At 24.3% G+C, this 17,500-nt stretch overlaps 1 long non-coding RNA gene across 1 annotated transcript in view; it reads left to right on the top strand.

Moving 5' to 3' along the window:
- Nucleotides 1–1,649: 1,649 nt before the first annotated feature.
- LOC145271380 (uncharacterized) overlaps nucleotides 1,650–17,500 on the top strand; it is a 27,649-nt gene continuing 11,798 nt past the window's right edge. Inside the window, exon 1 of the long non-coding RNA XR_013865844.1 lies at nucleotides 1,650–2,032. This is a non-coding gene — a long non-coding RNA (uncharacterized LOC145271380). The remainder of the gene's footprint in view (nucleotides 2,033–17,500) is intronic.

The following is a 17,500-nucleotide window of genomic DNA, read 5'->3' as shown; positions in this document are numbered from 1 at the left end:
CTTGAAAAGAAAAGCTGCTTAATTAGGGTACTGTCAGGGGAGGCACTGACGCACAAGAAAAGAGTTTCTTCTAATTAAGCCGATGATGAAGGTTTTCATATTGGATTTCTCTCTTTTTACTATTAGGTTCCATTTGACTAGGGGCTTCTCTTTAGACTACTGCACTGTCCGGGGAAAAAAACAAAAACAATTTTCATTATTTACGCATTTTTTGAAAACTTTCCAATCGGATTATATGCATTGTCACTCAAGCTGAAATATTATGCTTTGTTGAGTCATATGAAAACACATACGGGAGAGAAACCACATTCTTATGAAGTATGTGGTTCTTCTTTTGCATGGAAGTCAACTTTGTTGACTCATATGAAAACACATACGGGAGAAATTAAAAGACGTTTCAATTATACCAGTCATCATAGAAGCAACTGGGCTTATGAAAAAGAATGTTAAAAAGTACATAGCAAGCATACCCGGTGAACCAAGTGCAAGTGAAATACAAACGATTGCACTGAAAGGGACGGCTAGAATCCTGAAAAGATCTCTTGGTTGGACTCACTAAAATAGGAGTAAATGTCAGACATCTGGTTGGATGTCCCATCCCCTAGAAGAAAAAGTTTAAGAAAAATGAAAAAAAAAAGGGGGAGAAACCACATTCTTATGAAATATGTGGTTCTTCTTTTGCATGGAAGTCAACTTTGTTGACTCATATGAAAACACACGCGGGTTTGTTTTGCGTCATATATTTTGTTTCCTTATAAAATTAATTCAAGGGGTCATATGACACACAAAACTAATAATACTATAGAAAGATCCATTGACATTATTGAGTAGCAGCGCCTCAGTTCTTGACTATTAGCTACTTCACTCTGAAAGGAGGCGTTAATGCCTGGGATGATGAAACTCATAATATTTGAGCTGAATTTATCTCATTTCCACAAGAGTTGCCTCTCTAACTCGCCAGAATGATGATAGCGCAAAGGTATGAAGAAACAGAAACAGAAACAGCTACTACACTTTAATCGTTTAATTTATTTCTTTGTTCGAATGTAATTTTGTAATTTAACTGAATTTGTCGTTTGTGCAATTCGTTGAGTTGTTTATGTGAAATATTAAATTTTGCATTTTTTTTTTTTTTTTTGTGACGATTATTTGAATTATTCGGACTTTGGATGTTAACATTAGTTCGAAATAACAATGAAATGTTCAGTCTTAAAAATAAACCCTGATTTTTATATCTTCATATAATTTAGTTTTTAATGATAATAAGTTTACCAAAGAAATCCAAACAAGCCTTAAACATTGACAAAATAATCTAAATTTGACAGAAAAACAATTTTAACTAATGAACGGACATTTTTACACGGGGAACAAAATAATGATTACACCGTTTTATGATGACTTTAATTCATTGTTCTTTAGCAGTTGATTTTCTTTTTAAATAATTTCACGTTTAAATCGTGTTTTTCATCTTTTAATTTCGATTTTCATATATTTTATTTCTTAATGAATTGAACACACAAAACAAAAGTTGTATCAATTTACTAAAGAAATCAAAACAAAAAAGAAAAAACGACACATGTTGATTTTTATATCTTCATATAATTTAGTTTTTAATGATAATAAGTTTACCAAAGAAATCCAAACAAGCCTTAAACATTGGCAAAATAATCAAAACTTGATAGGAAAACAATTCGACACATTTAACAAATGAACGGACATTTTTACACGAGGAACGAAATAATGATTACACCGGTTTATGATGACTTTAATTCATTGTTCTTTAGCAGTTGATTTTCTTTTTAAATAATTTCACGTTTAAATCATGTTTTACATCTTTTAATTTTGATTCTTTTATATTTTCATATATTTTATTTCTTAATGAATTGAACACACAAAACAAAAGTTGTTTCAATTTACTAAAGAAATCTTAAACAAACAAATTTTCTGTTTTGAACAAAAAAGAAAAAACGAATTCATCCCACTTTTTACTTATTTATTTATTTATTTATTTATTGAATTCCTGGAAAGAAAGGTATGTTGTGTTTTCTTTTACTTTTTAACAATTAAAAAATTCAATAACTTTAAAAATAATTTTAAACATTCAAAACAAAACAAAAAAAAATTAATTCTGCAAATAAAATAAAAAGTGTGAATCTCTGATTAAAAAAAAAACATCGAGTTGACAGATCGATCTTTTTTAATATTTCGTTACAAACATGTCGAAAATATTAACGTATTCAAAAATTACGAAAACTCATCAAGTTCAACAACTATTATTGTATTTTTAGTTTTTTAAAAAAAAAGTCTATCACTATAGACGACACATGTTGATTTAAACTTTGCTTTCCGAGTGTGTTAAATCTTCATTGTCTACTCTATGACATTTAAGAAAAATGCAATTTTACCCAATTTTCCGAAAAAGTTACTTTTACCTATAAATAACTTACTACTCGTTTAATTTTCGTAATTAAATTTTTTTTTTTTACTATTTTCGTATTGCTGTTTCGTAATGTTTTTGCTTAAAACGACATATTTTTAAAAAATTGATCTATCAAGTCTATAAGTAACTTTTACCTATAAATAACTTTCCACTCGGTGAATTTTCGTAATTTTTAAAAATATTATTTGTTCCAAAATTACAGTTAAGTACGTATTAATGTTTTTGCTTAAAACCCAATATGTTTAAAAATCGATTAATCAACTCTTAAACAAGTACAAAAAAATCTCCAAAAATTATATTATTTAATCTGACATTTTAATTTTGTTATTTTTTCTTAGTTTGTTTTGTTTGTTTTTCTTGGGGATTAGATCCTATGTTTTTTTAACTATTCTGTACTTCCACTTAACAATTTTATAAACCAAAAATACCGTAAAAAATCACTAGGCATAACAAAACTCCATAAAATGTCATCGTGACATTTATTTGGTGGTTTTCTAACAGTGTTTTGTTTAATTACCGATTTTTGAATGATTATCGGGACTTCCTGTATGACTGTGTTATATCAGCCATTTTTTTTCTAATTCTAACATAACATAAAGCTTAATACGAATTTTTTAAAGTAAATAAACGCTTTAAAATAAGTTAAAACACAAAATAAGTTTATCCAAGTAGGTAGAAGAGTTACTTATATAACCTTCAATCATTGGTTATCGATTTGATTTTTTTTTATTACAATTTTTTTTTCGTCTAAAATGCCCATTTAATTTATTAAATTGTTAGGCGAAAGTACAAATTAGTGAGCAAGAACCCCTCTATCGTTAAGAATAGCTTTCTAAATAATACCATTATTATTAATAATTGGAGGTGTCCTTTTTTAACAAATAGAATGTATGAGTAAAAATTTGTCCCCTCCTTGAATTTCAAATTGAAATTTAAGCTTTATTTTTATTGAAAGTAAGAAAATAGATGGCACTTTTTAAATATCAATTTGAATATGCAACTTTGATGTAGGTGGCTACTATCAGAACCTAAGTTGCAGGGGTACTATGTAGGCAGTATAGCAGCAAGATGTCTGTTCACATTGCATATGAACTTCTGCATGTCAATACAGTTGGAGAAGCAGGAAGAGAATTCCAAAGTCTAGCAGTTCTGGGCAAGAAGCTATTAGAGTAGAAAGCTTTCTTATCTCTAGGGATCCCTACTGTGCAGGGGTGGAAATTTGTTGCTTGTCGAGTTTGTTAGGGGTATTTTCGTTGAGGGGTACAATGGCTTGTAGTTCATCAGAGTATCCACCATTAATATACTTGTAAAACAGGCAGAGGGATGCAATATTTCCTGGATGGGACAGAAGTTGAAGCTTAGATGACAATTCAGGATCTTTCAGGTTAATGACTCTCTTTGAACCCTGTCCTGGAGCAAGAGACTAGTCGAGGATGCAACAGCCCAAATGTGACAGCAGTACTCCATACATGGGCGAATGGAGGCTTTGTAGAGGTACAGGATACTTTCAGGCATAAATAACCTTTTAGCACAGTAGAGAGATCCCACCTTCTCCACAGCAGCCTTAGCAAGGATTTCCATGTATCTGTTCCAACTCATGTTCCCTGTGAACGTTTAGCCGAGGAGCTTGAAGGAAGTACTTTCAGGTAATGTATCTTTAGCCATCTTTAGATGGTTTCATGTAATCATTGTAGAAAACTTTTATTGTTTCAACAGCGTCGAACGTTTTTAACCTCATTCTACTATAGACTGAAAGTATTCCTCAACGCTTTCTGCCATTACCTTCGATATGTACTCATTAATTTTCCCCACGCGCCTACTATAGAACGTGGTGTCGTAGGCAAATATACCAATCTCAGAGACAATTTTATCAGGTAAGTCGTCATTTATGAATATCAGAAAAAATAAATGTCCAATGATTCATCCCTGAGGTACACCTGCATTTATATCATATTTTTTGGGTGTACGCCCATCAAGGACAACCTGGCGATTCTGCAGGAGAATGCTATTACCTAAATCTATATTGGTGATCACAGAAGTTTTGCAGCTGGAAAATGATGGACTAGAGCTTGATTAATTAAGGACTTAGATATTTTGGTGAAAAGAGGGAGGAGGCTAATTGCGTGATAATTTAGTGGGTCAGTTCTTTCGTCAGAGTTTTTGTAAACTGGTGCCACAGAAACAGTTTTCCAGCAGGCAGGAAAGAAAGATTTGTTAAGGTATTTGTTAAAGGGTTTAGAGCGAACTGGAGCAAACTCAGCAAAGCATTTTTTTAATAATTAAATGTGATGAGTTCAGGTTTATATGGTTTTGAGGTTTATATGGTGATGAGTTCAGGTTTATATGGTTTTGAGGTTTATATGGTGATGAGTTCAGGTTTATATGGTTTTGAGGTTTATATGGTGATGAGTTCAGGTTTATATGGTTTTGAGGTTTATATGGTGATGAGTTCAGGTTTATATGGTTTTGAGGTTTATATGGTGATGAGTTCAGGTTTATATGGTTTTGAGGTTTATATGGTGATGAGTTCAGGTTTATATGGTTTTGAGGTGTATATGGTGATGAGTTCAGGTTTATATGGTTTTGAGGTTTATATGGTGATGAGTTCAGGTTTATATGGTTTTGAGGTTTATATGGTGATGAGTTCAGGTTTATATGGTTTTGAGGTGTATATGGTGATGAGTTCAGGTTTATATGGTTTTGAGGTTTATATGGTGATGAGTTCAGGTTTATATGGTTTTGAGGTTTATATGGTGATGAGTTCAGGTTTATATGGTTTTGAGGTTTATATGGTGATGAGTTCAGGTTTATATGGTTTTGAGGTTTATATGGTGATGAGTTCAGGTTTATATGGTTTTGAGGTTTATATGGTGATGAGTTCAGGTTTATATAGTTTTAAGGTTTATATGGTGATGAGTTCAGGTTTATATGGTTTTGAGGTTTATATGGTGAGGAGTTCAGGTTTATATGGTTTTGAGGTTTATATGGTGATGAGTTCAGGTTTATATGGTTTTGAGGTTTATATGGTGATGAGTTCAGGTTTATATGGTTTTGAGGTTTATATGGTGATGAGTTCAGGTTTATATGGTTTTGAGGTTTATATGGTGATGAGTTCAGGTTTATATGGTTTTGAGGTTTATATGGTGATGAGTTCAGGTTTATATGGTTTTGAGGTTTATATGGTGATGAGTTCAGGTTTATATGGTTTTGAGGTTTATATGGTGATGAGTTCAGGTTTATATGGTTTTGAGGTTTATATGGTGATGAGTTCAGGTTTATATGGTTTTGAGGTTTATATGGTGATGAGTTCAGGTTTATATGGTTTTGAGGTTTATATGGTGATGAGTTCAGGTTTATATGGTTTTGAGGTTTATATGGTGATGAGTTCAGGTTTATATGGTTTTGAGGTTTATATGGTGATGAGTTCAGGTTTATATGGTTTTGAGGTTTATATGGTGATGAGTTCAGGTTTATATGGTTTTGAGGTTTATATGGTGATGAGTTCAGGTTTATATAGTTTTGAGGTTTATATGGTGAGGAGTTCAGGTTTATATGGTTTTGAGGTTTATATGGTGAGGAGTTCAGGTTTATATGGTTTTGAGGTTTATATGGTGATGAGTTCAGGTTTATATGGTTTTGAGGTTTATATGGTGATGAGTTCAGGTTTATATGGTTTTGAGGTTTATATGGTGATGAGTTCAGGTTTATATGGTTTTGAGGTTTATATGGTGATGAGTTCAGGTTTATATGGTTTTGAGGTTTATATGGTGATGAGTTCAGGTTTATATGGTTTTGAGGTTCATATGGTGATGAGTTCAGGTTTATATGGTTTTGAGGTTTATATGGTGATGAGTTCAGGTTTATATGGTTTTGAGGTTTATATGGTGATGAGTTCAGGTTTATATGGTTTTGAGGTTCATATGGTGATGAGTTCAGGTTTATATGGTTTTGAGGTTTATATGGTGATGAGTTCAGGTTTATATGGTTTTGAGGTTTATATGGTGATGAGTTCAGGTTTATATGGTTTTGAGGTTTATATGGTGATGAGTTCAGGTTTATATGGTTTTGAGGCGTCTAGGTTTTTTATCATGTCATGTACTTGAGAAGAGGTGATTTTTAGTGTGGTTTCGGTCTGCAGAGGAAAATCAGGGAGGGAATAGTTTGTTGAGTCCAAGTAAACTCTGTAACTTTATCAAATGTACACAATAAAATCTATTAGCTAACACAGATCAAGCAAACCTAGGTGAAATCTAACTATGGAATATACCTACTTTATCCCAAACTAGGTATGTAATTACCACTGAGAACCTGAATCTCAAACTAGAAGGTCTGGCACTATATATATATATATAGTTATATATATAAAATCTATCGTTTGCTGGTGAGAGTTACTTGGTTGAGGTACATCCTGGGAACGCAACCAGCTCCCCGAGTGTTTAAACATGGTATCAAACGATATCCAACGATTGGCACATGGAAACAGCAACACAATCGGTTCGTGGGATATAACTAGCTGGTATGGGTCGCTTTTTGTCTTCGTTGTATCATACAGGTATCTTTCCATTGTCGGCATTAATCTAACGCTTATACAAAAGTAGTAAACAAATGAATATATATATATATATATATATATATATATATATATATGTGCATTTTTATAAATATATATGTGCATTTTTATAAATATATATATGCATTTTTATAAATATATCTGTGCATTTTTATAAATATATATATACGCATTTTTATAAATATATATATATACATATATATATATATATACCTATATATGCATTTAATAAATATATCTGTATGCATTTAATAAATATATATATATGCATTTAATAAATATATATATATGCATTTAATAAATATATATATATATATGCATTTAATAAATATATATATATGCATTTAATAAATATATATATATATGCATTTAATAAATATATATATGCATTTAATAAATATATATATATGCATTTAATAAATATATATATATGCATTTAATAAATATATATATGTATGAATTTTTATAAATATATTTATATATAAATATATATATGTATGCATTATTATAAATATATATATACATATATTTGCATTTTTATAAATATGTATATATATACATATATATGCATTTTTATATACATATATATATGCATTTTTATAAATATATATGTATATGCATTTTTATAAATATATATGTATATGAATTTTTATAAATATATATGCATTTTTATAAATATATATATATGCATTTATATATATATGCATCTTTATAAATATATATATATGCATCTTTATAAATATATATGCATTTTTACAAATATATATATATGCATTTTTATAAATATATATATGCATCTTTATAAATATATTTGCACTTTTTAAATATATAAATATATATGCTTTTTTATAAATATATATGTATATGCAGTTTATAAAAAAAATATATGCATTTTTATCAGTATATATATATGCATTTTTATAAATACATATATATATATACGCATTTTACGAATACATATATATATATATGCATTTTATGAATATATATATATATATGCATTTTTCTAAAAATATATATGTACATATATATGCATTTTTATAAATATATATATATATATACACATATATATGCTTTTTCATATATATATATATATATATATATATATATATATATATATATATATATATATATATATATATATATACACATATACAACATATATATGCATTTTTATTAGTGTTGGGACGATTCCTAATTTTTATACGATTCTGATTCCGATTCCAGGAAAATATTGATTAATGATTCCGATACCAAGTACGATTCCGATTCCGATTCCTAGGGAATTTATTGTTTTGAAATATACCAGGTAGTTTTATACTTATGGTCGGTAGTTCCCAAATATGTTCCCTAACTTTGGAAGAGATATTTTATGTCTACACCGTCATGTTTTGGTTTAAATAAAATTATTATATAGTAAACTAAACGGAAAATTAGCAAAATTTATTTTAGAGAAAATTTATTTTACTTAATTGGAATACAGAAAAAAAAACTCAAAGAAAATAGAATTTATCCTTCAGAGAAAAAACAAATAAAATAGAATTTATATAACAGAACAAAAACAAGAAAATTAGAGAATAAATACACATTATTCATTATTTTGGTCCTCATAATTAACAGATTTAATGAATTAAATAAAAAAAATATAGCGGAAGAGAAAGAAAATATATACTAATTAAATATAAAAAGATAAATATTTAATTTAATAATTTATAAATGAACGTGCGTAATGAAAACAAAAAACAATATACCACGTGACATGGCGCCGTAGATACAAAATAACCTTTCCAACGTTAACGACCATATATGAGAAATACCATTAATCGAAAGTTTTTGTGTTTTACACCAAAAGATAGGTATAGCGAAAAGTTACAATTAAAGGAATTTCAAAAACGATTTTTTGTTTAGCTAATGATAGTTGTATTTTTGACGGCAGTTCTTCAGACCTCCATAATTCACAAGGAGTAGTTAACACCTATTATTTTTTCTTACTTTTTCATTGCTTTTACACGTTGTTTCTAACGTGAAGAATAAGTTTAGCCAAACTAATTTTGAAATAGGGTATATCAAAGGAACACATAAAAATGATACCACTATAAAAAACAAATGAAATACTAGATAAAATTGAGCAAACATAATTACCAAAATTACAGAAAAAGATTAAAAAAAAAAAAAAAAAATGGTGAAGTTTGTTGAGTGAAATGAATTATTGAAAGAAAATTAATTGAACTAATAGAAATGTTAAATAAAAAAATGTCACATTTCAATATTTTTTTAATAATTAAATTCTCAGGGTTGTCGAAATTAAAAATTAAGTGATTTTTTTTATTAGACTTCTTTCGAAGCTTGTTACCTTGAAAAATACATTTAAAACCCTGTTTTTTTTTTAAATAAATTGAAAAATAAGTGCAATTAAAAAAATTTAATTGATAATTGAAACTTTAAAAACATATTAAACATTGAAAAATTACTTATCTCACAAATTAACGTCCAATAAAGTAGATCCAGTCTTCATACAGGAATTTGGTTATAATAAATATATCTTTCCCAAACTTAAAAATTAAATCTTTTTTTTTTTTGAGAGAGAGAGAGAGAGAGAGAGAGTGCTTTAAAATCGCCGGGGAGTGCCGCCTAAAATTTTAAAGAAGTAAATTTTAGGAGTTTAGTGCCTTTCAAAGACGGTTATCATAATTTATTATCATCATTTAATTTCCTTTTTTTTCCTCCCCCCCCCACACCTTTCCACATGATTCAGTAGTTAACAAGTGCTCCTGTTGCTGTCAGTCAGCTATCTTTACCTAAGTTTTAATTTCTAGTTAAAAGAATTTTTCATGAATGGAATCAGCATTTTTAAAAATTATTTTTTTAGTTGTATATATTGTATTTACTCTTTGAAGTTAAGGAGGGTTAAAAAAAAATGCTGACACCTAGATGGTGACGTAGGCAAAAAAAAAAAAAAAAGACACTGCGATTTCGACCCTCACTAATAAAACTGCTCTGAGTGACTACTTGGTAATTTTTTGTTCCTTTTCTTTTTTATTTTGCTCCTCCAATTTATTTGGATGCTTCATAGTTAAATGTTTTAACATGTTGGTTGTGGTCATGTTAGATGGTTTTATTCCTCGCGATATTTTAATTTGACAGACTTTGCAAATGGCTTTCAACTCATCATCTTCAAAAAGACTTTTTTTTGGACTTTGGGCCATATTAGAAAATTCAGTTTATCTGTAAACAAATAATTTACTATTAAATTTTGTTTCAAAGCTAGTCACTTATTTGGATAATTAATTGAAAATAATCCGCTAAAAAAGACAAAAAGAAAAAATATAAAGGGATGGGCGGTAAATTGTACCAACTGGTAGTTAACAAAAAAAACTTATAGAATTTAATTTTTGAAACCAATGTATAAAAGTTTACATAATGAAATGCAAATATGCATTTTCGGGTTTGTATTACTGTACACATAGATTCGAAAAAGTTGTCAAAAAACAAATATATAATAAACAAATATTATCAAAGGCAAGATAAGTTACTTTTCTACCAAACTGGGTAATTTATTTTGTTTTTATTCAATGTAACATGTTTATTCAGCTCGAAAAACATGCAGTGTTTACCGATGTATTGGAAAATTCAAAATGGCGCCCGACACTCTCTTTAACATGGTAAGTTCGGGAAAAGGTGTTATAAATAATAAACTAGACAAAATACTATTAAAAAAACACCGAATATATGTCAAAATATGCCACGATAACATATATTGAGCGAGTTTCTAGCAGTATTTTGTATAGTTTATTATTTATAACATCTTTTCCTGAACTTACCGTGTTAAAGAGAGTGTCGGGCGCCATTTTAATTTTCCAATACATCGGTAAATACTGTATGGTTTTCGAGCTGAATAAACATGTTACATTGAATAAAAACCCGAAAAATATATCCGGATTTTTATTCTTATTGCGGGTGTTTCTCTTTCTGTTCTTGTCTTCGCCTTTACACGTCCGTCTTTTTCAACCACACTTTTTTCTCTGACCACGTGGTATCCTATTTTTCCTATTATCAAGCCCACACACACTTTCTAATTTGCACATGTCATTTTTTTTTGGCTACTGCTGCTAATATCTTTGCACACTAATCTTGTACAGCTCCTGCTGATATAATCTCATGTGCACATATGTTGTCTATCCAGAGAGCATTACATCAGCTCCAGGAAATATGGAACAGACATCTAAGGACACCACTCAGAAAGTCACCATAGTTTGTATACTATACATGAAGGGCTTGTCAGAAAAAAACTTCAAAGAAAATGAAATCCATATGCTGAGTCCAAGTTAACTCTGCAACTTTAGCAAATGTATCACACACAATAAAATCTAACACAGATCAAGCAAACCGAGGTGAAATCTGACTATAGAATACTTTATCTCAAACTAGGGATGTAACCACTGAAAACCTGAATCTCTCAAGTAGGATTTTTACACTAACCTAGCGAGCAAATTAATAATATATATATATATATATATATATATATATATATATATATAAATGCATATATATATATATATATATATATATATATATATATATATATGCATATATATATGTGTGTGTCTGTATATATGTATATATATATATGTACATGTATGTATATATAATGCATACATATGTGTATATATATGTGTATATATGTGTATGTATATATATGTATTACTATTTTATTAAATCACATAATTTAATATACGAAAGTATAGATTTATGTGTAAACTTTAAGTATTTACTTCAACAGTGCTCAATGCGTAGGTATAGCTAGGTAGTAAGTTGTAAAATATATAAGGCAATTAAAATACATATGGTGAAATTGCCATATATATTTTAATCGCCATATATATTATATATATATATATATATAATAAAAAATCGACATTTAGTTCTATTTTAATACAAGTCGTTTATTACCGTTTGTTTTTCTCCCCTTTTTGACACCAGTGCAGTGGCAGATATCAATCTTTTATCACAAGTGTTTCTCTTTCTGCTCCACTACATGCCAGCCGTAGACATTAATTTCTTGCCTTCACCTTTACACGTCCATCATGCCCACACACACTTTCTTATTTGCATATGTGATTTTGTGGCTACTGCTGCTAATACCTTTGCACACTATCATACACCTCCTGCTGATATAATCTCATTGTCTATCCAGGAAATCTGTACCAGACATCAAAGGACATAGTTTGTATACTATGACATCAGGATTGAGAAACAGTATATGACAGTCAAGCCTCCTACAATTAAATATGTATGAGATCCCATGTAAATGTGGAAAACTATACAAATGTGAGACATGTCGTTCACTTGAAGCCAAAGTCGAAAAAGCCATAATATATGGAGAAATTGAAAAAAATCACGTATAGCTGAACATATCTGGAGGGAAAACAATTACTAACAATTACGGGACGAAGTAAAAATTATATAAGATTAAAAATTATAGACAGAGAAGAACAGTAGAGAGCAAGATTACTCATGGAAGCAATACAGATGCAGAGAGACAATTACAAAATGGACCTAGTATAGAATTTAACACGATATGGGAACCATCAATTACAAATAATAGATATTATATACAGTAATAAGTAAACAACAATATATATACACAGTAATATATATTAATAATAAGTAAACAATAATATATATACACAGTAATATATATTAATAATAAGTAAACAATAATATATATACACAGTAATATATATTATTAATAAGTAAACAATAATATATATACACAGTAATATATATTAATAATAAGTACACAATAATATATATACACAGTAATATATATTAATAATAAGTAAACAATAATATATATACACAGTAATATATATTAATAATAAGTAAACAATAATATATATACACAGTAATATATATTAATAATAAGTAAACAATAACATATATACACAGTAATATATATTATTAATAAGTAAACAATAATATATATACACAGTAATATATATTATTAATAAGTAAACAATAATATATATACACAGTAATATATATTAATAAAAAGTAAACAACAATATATACACAGTAATGTATATTATTAATAAGTAAACAATAATATATATACACAGTAATATATATCATTAATAAGTAAACAATAATATATATACACAGTAATATATAATAATAAGTAAACAATAATATATATACACAGTAATATATATTAATAATAAGTAAACAATAATATATATACACAGTAATATATATTATTAAAAAGTAAACAATAATATATATACACAGTAATATATAATGATAAGTAAACAATAATATATATACACAGTAATATATATTAATAATAAGTAAACAATAATATATATACATAGTAATATACATTAATAATAAGTAAACAATAATATATACACAGTAATATATATTATTAATAAGTAAACAATAATATATACACAGTAATATATATTAATAATAAGTAAACAATAATATATACACAGTAATATATATTAATAATAAGTAAACAATAATATATATACACAGTAATATATATTATTAATAAGTAAACAATAATATATATACACAGTAATATATATTAATAATAAGTAAACAATAATATATATACACAGTAATATATATTAATAATAAGTAAACAATAATATATATACACAGTAATATATATTATTAATAAGTAAACAACAATATATATACACAGTAATATATATTAATAATAAGTAAACAATAATATATATACACAGTAATATATATTAATAATAAGTAAACAATAATATATATACACAGTAATATATATTAATAATAAGTAAACAATAATATATATACACAGTAATATATATTAATAATAAGTAAACAATAATATATATACACAGTAATATATATTAATAATAAGTAAACAACAATATATATACACAGTAATATATATTATTAATAAGTAAACAATAATATATATACACAGTAATATATATTAATAATAAGTAAACAATAATATATATACACAGTAATATATATTAATAATAAGTAAACAATAATATATATACACAGTAATATATATTAATAATAAGTAAACAATAATATATATACACAGTAATATATATTAATAATAAGTAAACAATAATATATATATATACACAGTAATATATATTATTAATAATTAAACAATAATATATATATATACAGTAATATATATTAATAATAAGTAAACAATAATATATACACAGTAATATATATTAATAATAAGTAAACAATAATATATACACAGTAATATATATTAATAATAAGTAAACAATAATATATATACACAGTAATATATATTAATAATAAGTAAACAATAATATGTATACACAGTAATATATAGTAATTATAAGTAAACAATAATATATATACACAGTAATATATATTATTAATAAGTAAACAATAATATATATACACAGTAATATATATTATTATTAAGTAAACAATAATATATATACACAGTAATATATATTAATAATAAGTAAACAATAATATATATACACAGTAATATATATTATTAATAAGTAAACAATAATATATATACACAGTAATATATATTAATAATAAGTAAACAATAATATATATACACAGTAATATATATTAATAATAAGTAAACAATAATATATATACACAGTAATATATATTAATAATAAGTAAACAATAATATATACACAGTAATATATATTAATAATAAGTAAACAATAATATATATACACAGTAATATATATTAATAATAAGTAAACAATAATATATATACACAGTAATATATATTATTAATAAGTAAACAATAATATATATACACAGTAATATATATTATTAATAAGTAAACAATAATATATATACACAGTAATATATATTAATAATAAGTAAACAATAATATATATACACAGTAATATATATTAATAATAAGTAAACAATAATATATATACACAGTAATATATATTATTAATAAGTAAACAATAATATATATACACAGTAATATATATTAATAATAAGTAAACAATAATATATATACACAGTAATATATATTAATAATAAGTAAACAATAATATATATACACAGTAATATATATTAATAATAAGTAAACAATAATATGTATACACAGTAATATATAGTAATTATAAGTAAACAATAATATATATACACAGTAATATATATTATTAATAAGTAAACAATAATATATATACACAGTAATATATATTAATAATAAGTAAACAATAATATATATACACAGTAATATATATTAATAATAAGTAAACAATAATATGTATACACAGTAATATATATTAATAATAAGTAAACAATAATATATATACACAGTAATATATATTAATTATAAGTAAACAATAATATATATACACAGTAATATATATTAATAATAAGTAAACAATAATATATACACAATAATATATATAAATAATAAGTAAACAATAATATATACACAATAATATATATTATAATAAGTAAACAATAATATATATATGCACAGTAATATATATTATTAATAATTAAACAATAATATATATACACAGTAATATATATTATTAATAAGTAAACAATAATATATATACACAGTAATATATATTATTAAGTAAACAATAATATATATACACAGTAATATATATTATTAATAATTAAACAATAATATATATACACAATAATATATATTAATAATAAGTAAACAATAATATATATACACAGTAATATATATTAATAATAAGTAAACAATAATATATATACACAGTAATATATATTATTAATAAGTAAACAATAATATATATATACAGTAATATATAATAATAATAAGTAAACAATAATATATATACACAGTAATATATATTATTAAGTAAACAATAATATATATACACAGTAATATATATTAATAATAAGTAAACAATAATATATATACACAGTAATATATATTAATAATAAGTAAACAATAATATATACACAGTAATATATATTAATAATAAGTAAACAATAATATATACACAGTAATATATATTAATAATAAGTAAACAATAATATATATACACAGTAATATATATTAATAATAAGTAAACAATAATATGTATACACAGTAATATATAGTAATTATAAGTAAACAATAATATATATACACAGTAATATATATTATTAATAAGTAAACAATAATATATATACACAGTAATATATATTAATAATAAGTAAACAATAATATATATACACAGTAATATATATTAATAATAAGTAAACAATAATATATATACACAGTAATATATATTAATAATAAGTAAACAATAATATATATACACAGTAATATATATTAATAATAAGTAAACAATAATATATACACAGTAATATATATTAATAATAAGTAAACAATAATATATATACACAGTAATATATATTATTAATAAGTAAACAATAATATATATACACAGTAATATATATTAATAATAAGTAAACAATAATATATATACACAGTAATATATATTATTAATAAGTAAACAATAATATATATACACAGTAATATATATTAATAATAAGTAAACAATAATATATATACACAGTAATATATATTAATAATAAGTAAACAATAATATATATACACAGTAATATATATTAATAATAAGTAAACAATAATATGTATACACAGTAATATATAGTAATTATAAGTAAACAATAATATATATACACAGTAATATATATTATTAATAAGTAAACAATAATATATATACACAGTAATATATATTAATAATAAGTAAACAATAATATATATACACAGTAATATATATTAATAATAAGTAAACAATAATATATACACAATAATATATATAAATAATAAGTAAACAATAATATATACACAATAATATATATTATAATAAGTAAACAATAATATATATATGCACAGTAATATATATTATTAATAATTAAACAATAATATATATATACACAGTAATATATATTATTAAGTAAACAATAATATATATACACAGTAATATATATTAATAATAAGTAAACAATAATATATATACACAGTAATATATATTAATAATAAGTAAACAATAATATATACACAGTAATATATATTAATAATAAGTAAACAATAATATATACACAGTAATATATATTAATAATAAGTAAACAATAATATATATACACAGTAATATATATTAATAATAAGTAAACAATAATATGTATACACAGTAATATATAGTAATTATAAGTAAACAATAATATATATACACAGTAATATATATTATTAATAAGTAAACAATAATATATATACACAGTAATATATATTAATAATAAGTAAACAATAATATATACACAGTAATATATAATAATAATAAGTAAACAATAATATGTATACACAGTAATATATAGTAATTATAAGTAAACAATAATATATATACACAGTAATATATATTAATAATAAGTAAACAATAATATATACACAATAATATATATAAATAATAAGTAAA

The sequence above is a fragment of the Euprymna scolopes genome, chromosome 46 (assembly GCF_053919585.1).
Source record: "Euprymna scolopes isolate OS-2025 chromosome 46, ASM5391958v1, whole genome shotgun sequence".
In the NCBI taxonomy this organism is placed as follows: domain Eukaryota; kingdom Metazoa; phylum Mollusca; class Cephalopoda; order Sepiida; family Sepiolidae; genus Euprymna; species Euprymna scolopes.
The sequence above is the reverse complement of the archived record's forward strand: the minus strand, read 5'-3'. Positions and strand labels throughout refer to the sequence as shown.